Genomic DNA, 6,518 nt, shown 5'->3' on the forward strand with positions numbered 1-6,518 from the left:
TTTACTGTGACCTCAGATTGACCTCTTACACATGTGTACCAAGTTTGGTGAAGTTTACTTAATTAGTTCTTGAGTTATAGCCGTTTTAGTAAAATAGGCTCCTCCCACAACGTTAATTTTGCACCCCCTACCGACCATGAATCGAAATTTCAACTTTTTTTCGATAATTATTGATCTTCAGACTCCAGAGAACAATTCTGCACTGGTTTGGTTCCGATCGGGCGAAAAACCAGGGACTAGTTCGCAAAAGTAGGTTTTTGACAAAATTCAAAATGGCGGAAAAATTTGCATACTGCAAATAAAATCGGAGATATACGTTTTGACCTTCAGATGTCCAGCTTTCCAAAGATTTAAGACACTTGAGTCTACGACATACGGTCTAGGAGTTATGACCAGTTTTGCGCTTTTGGTTGCTATAGCGCCACCTATGGGCCAATCGGGGTCATAATTTGATAACCTCTCCTCGATTTTTGTACTACCATCTGGCCAAGTTTCAAGTCTCTAGCACTTACGGTTTGGGCTGCACGATGCGTTTTACGGCGGAAGAATAATAATAATAATAATTAAAGCTGCAAGCAGCATTTATCGGGGTTCAAGCAGTTAAGGCCTTTAAGGCCTTTAAGCACACAAGCATCAAAAGACATTAAGTTTTATTTAGCAAGCATTTAACAACTGACATAATAGACGGAAAAGACCATTTACAGCCAATACAGGCAGTTTACCATGGGAAATATATGGTTTTAAAGCTTTTTAACAGTTATAGCGCCACCTTTGGTCCGATCTCCATAAAATTTGGCATGCTTGTTAATGATGTTATGTCACATATGCTCACCAATTTTTGTGAAGTTCTGAGTTTTCATTTATGATTTATAGGCATTTTAGTGTATTTTGCCACGCCCCTTTTATAAATTACCCTATTACAGCCACCCAAATGCAAAAGTTAAACTTTTTTTCGATAATTATTGATCTAGAGAGTCCAGAGAATTGTCCTAGACTGGTCTGGTTCCGATCGGGCGAAAAACCAGGGACTAGTTCGCAAAAGTAGGTTTTTAACATATTCATGAATATTTAATGAACGGTTTGATTGACAGCAATGTTTCTTGAGGCAAAGTTGTTCAGCATGAGCAGATCTATCAGATGATATGCATTTTGTGATGATAAGTTTAACACCACGTGATTACAGAGCCATAAAACTCGTTAGCGCCAACTAGTGGCCGATTTCTTTCAAAATTCTTACAGACCTCTAGGGCCATGAGTCGAACATGCCCATCGAGTTTCGTTCCGATCGGACTTCGTTAACGGTGCTCAAATTTCATTGGCCAATGGCGGCCATGTTTTTCGAGATACGCCAATATCCTTTTAGACATACATGGCCCCTTGGGCCAAGACACTGCATACCAAATTTCAAGTCATTCGGAAAAACGGTCAGGTGTCTATACGTTTTTTTTTGTTTCATAGCGCCACCATGTGGCCAATCGACGCAATTTTTTTACTGTGACCTCAGATTGACCTCTGACACATGTGTACCAAGTTTGGTGAAGTTTAATTAATTACTTCTTGAGTTATAGCCATTTTAGTAAAATAGGCTCCTCCCACAACGTTAATTTTGCACCCCCTAGCGACCATGAATCGAAATTTCAACTTTTTTTCGATAATTATTGATCTTCAGACTCCAGAGAACAATTCTGCACTGGTTTGGTTCCGATCGGGCAAAAAACCAGGGACTAGTTTGCAAAAGTAGGTTTTCGACAAAATTCAAAATGGCGGAAAATCTATCATGGCGGAAATAAAATCGGAGATATACGTTTTTTTCGTCAGGCGTCCAGCTTTCCAATGATATAAGACACTTGAGTCTATGACTTACCGTCTAGGAGTTATTATCAGTTTCGCGCTTTTGGTTGCTATAGCGCCACCTATGGGCCAATCGGCGTCATAATTTGATAACCTCTCCTCGATTTTTGTACTACCATCTGGCAAAGTTTCAAGGCTCTAGCCCTTACGGTTTGGGCTGCACGATGCGTTTTACGGCAGAAGAATAATAATAATAAAAATCAGTACAATTACAATAGGGTTTCAGCACTTCGTGCTTGAACCCCTAATAATAATAATAAAAATCAGTACAATTACAATAGGGTTTCAGCACTTCGTGCTTGAACCCCTAATTAAAGCTGCAAGCAGCATTTATCGGGGTTCAAGCAGTTAAGGCCTTTAAGGCCTTTAAGCACACAAGCATCAAAAGACATTAAGTTTTATTTAGCAAGCATTTAACAACTGACATAATAGACGGAAAAGACCATTTACAGCCAATACAGGCAGTTTACCATGGGAAATATATGGTTTTAAAGCTTTTTAACAGTTATAGCGCCACCTTTGGTCCGATCTCCATAAAATTTGGCATGCTTGTTAATGATGTTATGTCACATATGCTCACCAATTTTTGTGAAGTTCTGAGTTTTCATTTATGATTTATTAGCATTTTAGTGTATTTTGCCACGCCCCTTTTATAAATTACCCTATTACAGCCACCCAAATGCAAAAGTTAAACTTTTTTTCGATAATTATTGATCTAGAGAGTCCAGAGAATTGTCCTAGACTGGTCTGGTTCCGATCGGGCGAAAAACCAGGGACTAGTTCGCAAAAGTAGGTTTTTAACATATTCATGAATAATTAATGAATGGTTTGATTGACATTAGTGGTTCTTGAGGCAAAGTTGTTCAGCATGAGCAGATCTATCAGATGATATGCCTTTTGTGATGATAAGTGTAACACCACGTGATTACAGAGCCATAAAACTCGTTAGCGCCAACTAGTGGCCGATTTCTTTCAAAATTCTTACAGACCTCTAGGGGCTTGAGCCGAACCTGCCCACCGAGTTTCGCTCCGATCGGACTTCGTTAACGGTGCTCAAATTTCATTGGCCAATGGCGGCCATGTTTTTTGAGATACGCCAATATCCTTGTAGACATACATGGCTCCTTGGGCCAAGACACTGCATACCAAATTTCAAGTCATTCGGAAAAACGGTCAGGTGTCTATACGTTTTTTTTGTTTTATAGCGCCACCATGTGGCCAATCGACGCAATAATTCTACTGTGACCTCACATTGACCTCTTACACATGTGTACCAAGTTTGGTGAAGTTTACTGAATTACTTCTTGAGTTATAGCCATTTTAGTAAAATAGGCTCCTCCCACAATGTTAATTTTGCCCCCCCTAGCGACCACGAATCGAAAATTCTACTTTTTTTCGATAATTATTGATCGTCAGACTCCAGAGAACAATTCTGCACTGGTTTGGTTCCGATCGGGCAAAAAACCAGGGACTAGTTCGCAAAAGTAGGTTTTTGACAAAATTCAAAATGGCGGAAAAATTTGCCTACTGCAAATAAAATCGGAGATATACGTTTTGACCTTCAGATGTCCAGCTTTCCAATGATATAAGACACTTGAGTCTACGACATACGGTCTAGGAGTTATGACCAGTTTCGCGCTTTTGGTTGCTATAGCGCCACCTATGGGCCAATTGGGGTCATAATTTGATAACCTCTCCTCGATTTTTGTACTACCATCTGGCAAAGTTTCAAGGTTCCAGCTCTTACGGTTTGGGCTGCACGATGCGTTTTACGGCGGAAGAATAATAATAATAATAATAATTAAAGCTGCAAGCAGCATTTATCGGGGTTCAAGCAGTTAAGGCCTTTAAGGCCTTTAAGCACACAAGCATCAAAAGACATTAAGTTTTATTTAGCAAGCATTTAACAACTGACATAATAGACGGAAAAGACCATTTACAGCCAATACAGGCAGTTTACCATGGGAAATATATGGTTTTAAAGCTTTTTAACAGTTATAGCGCCACCTTTGGTCCGATCTCCATAAAATTTGGCATGCTTGTTAATGATGTTATGTCACATATGCGCACCAATTTTTGTGAAGTTCTGAGTTTTCATTTATGATTTATAGGCATTTTAGTGTATTTTGCCACGCCCCTTTTATTAATTATCCTATTACAGCCACCCAAATGCAGAAGTTCAACTTTTTTTCGATAATTATTGATCTAGAGAGTCCAGAGAATTGTCCTAGACTGGTCTGGTTCCGATCGGGCGAAAAACCAGGGACTAGTTCGCAAAAGTAGGTTTTTAACATATTCATGAATATTAAATGAACGGTTTGATTGACAGCGATGGTTCTTGAGGCAAAGTTGTTCAGCATGAGCAGATCTATCAGATGATATGCATTTTGTGATGATAAGTGTAACACCACGTGATTACAGAGCCATAAAACTCGTTAGCGCCAACTAGTGGCCAATTTCTTTCAAAATTCTTACAGACCTCTAGGGGCTTGAGCCGAACATGCCCACCGAGTTTCGCTCCGATCGGCCTCTGTTAACCTTGTCTAATAGGTGCTCAAACTTCATTGGCCGATGGCGGCCATGTTTTTTGAGATACACCAATGTCCTCATAGACATACATGGCACCTTGGACCAAGACACTGCATACCAATTTTCAAGTCAATCGGACTAACGGTCAGGTGGTTATAGCCATTTTTGTCCTGTTATAGCACCCCCTAGTGGCCAATCGTCATGATTTTTTGCACGTGACCAAACATTAATCTCAAACACAGGTGTTCCAAATTTGGTAAAGATATCTCATTCCATTGACGAGTTATAGCCATTTTAGTCAAATTGGCTCCACCCACTTCGAACAATTTGGCGCCCCTTAGCAACCGTGAATCGAAATTTCAACTTTTTTTTGATAATTATTGATCTTCATACTCCAGAGAACATTTCTGCACTGGTTTGATTCTGATCGGACGAAAAACCTAGGACTAGTTCACAAAAGTAGGTTTTTGACAAATTCAAAATGGTGAAAAATCGATCATGACGGAATTGAAATCGGAGATATACATTTTGTCCTTCTTGACCCAAGGATTCCAATGATATAGGACACTTGAGTCTACGATTAACGAACTATGAGTTATGAGCAGTTTCGCGTTTTTGATTGCTATAGCGCCACCTATGGGCCGATTGGTCTGAGTCCGTGTATCTGAGTAGCGAGCAATAGTACTACCATCTGGCCAAGTTTCAAGTCTCTAGGCCTTACGGTTTTGGCTGCACGATGCGTTTTATGGCGGAAAAATAATAATAATAATAAAAATCAGTACAATTACAATAGGGTTTCAGCACTTCGTGCTTGAACCCCTAATTAAAGCTGCAAGCAGCATTTATCGGGGTTCAAGCAGTTAAGGCCTTTAAGGCATTTAAGCACAAAAGCATCAAAAGTTATTAAGAGTTATTAAGCAAGCATGTAACCACTGACATAATAGATGGAAAAGACCATTTACAGCCAATACAGGCAGTTTACCATGGGAAATATATGGTTTTAAAGCTTTTTAACAGTTATAGCGCCACCTATGGTCCGATCTCCATAACATTGTTTACTGTGACCTCAAATTGAACCCATACACATGCGTACTAAGTTTGGTGAAGATATCTCATTTACTTCTTGAGTTATAGCCATTTTAGTAAAATAGGCTCCTCCCACAACAATTTACCACATTCTAGTATTATTTACTATGATTGTAGCATGATTTACCATAGTTTACCATGATTTACCATGAAATACTACATTCTAGTATGATTTACCATTGTTTGTAGTGTGATTTACCATGATTTACCACATTACTAGCAATTATGTGAAGTGTCAGTTCAAATGAAGTGATAAACACTGACAAAATCTTATTGTGTTATAATTGTTATTGTTACATTAGTGATTTTTAGAGTCTAAATATGAATTTGAGGCCAGCAGAGGGCAGTAGAAGACCACTTATTGGCTCACTTTCACTTTAAACCTCATGGTTTTCACCAGTTTTCTGCACTAAAGCAAACCAGTTTTTCCATGTTAACTCCATAATGTATGCTCTCTCTCTCTCTCTCTCTCTCTCACACACACACACACACACACACACACACACACACACACACACACACAAAGACAAATGTTGTTGTTGTTTTTCAATGCTATTGGGATATGTCATTATGAAAATATATTTGAATGGTCTATAAACATTTCACAAAGTCTTTGTAAACTATTAATCAGATGACATTTGAACCATAGGATGTGATCAAACTGTTTACTGCAAGTCACCTTCAGGATTCACATCTCTCAATGTGACACAATTGTCAGTAGTAATACTTCAATAGATGAATTCTGACTACATTTGATTGTAAATGTATTTTTTTAACAGCAGGGGGCAGTAAAATACCACTTATTGGCTTAATATGTCATTAAATTCATATCATTTTCACCTTTTTAACTGTTATAGAGGCAAATTTTCTCCGATCTGTCTGAAATTTTTGATGCTTATTCAAGAGTGATATTTCACATGTTCTGACTTGTTTTTAAGAAGATCTGAGCATCTTAAAAGATATAAGCTTTCGGGGACACTTGGTCAAGGCCACATTTTGAAGTGACCCTATTATAGCCATCCAAATGAAGAAGTTCAACTTTTTGTGATAAT

The 6,518-nt window shown here is 38.6% G+C and overlaps 1 long non-coding RNA gene across 1 annotated transcript in view; it reads right to left on the bottom strand.

Annotated features, from left to right (window-relative positions):
• The window catches only part of LOC309495077, a 53,185-nt gene extending 47,393 nt beyond the window's left edge, over positions 1-5,792 (bottom strand). Inside the window, exon 1 of the long non-coding RNA XR_014204545.1 lies at positions 5,198-5,792. This is a non-coding gene — a long non-coding RNA (uncharacterized lncRNA). The remainder of the gene's footprint in view (positions 1-5,197) is intronic.
• Positions 5,793-6,518: the final 726 nt, after the last annotated feature.

The sequence above is a fragment of the Leuciscus leuciscus genome, assembly GCF_965113295.1.
Source record: "Leuciscus leuciscus genome assembly, chromosome: 3".
In the NCBI taxonomy this organism is placed as follows: Eukaryota; Metazoa; Chordata; class Actinopteri; order Cypriniformes; family Leuciscidae; genus Leuciscus; species Leuciscus leuciscus.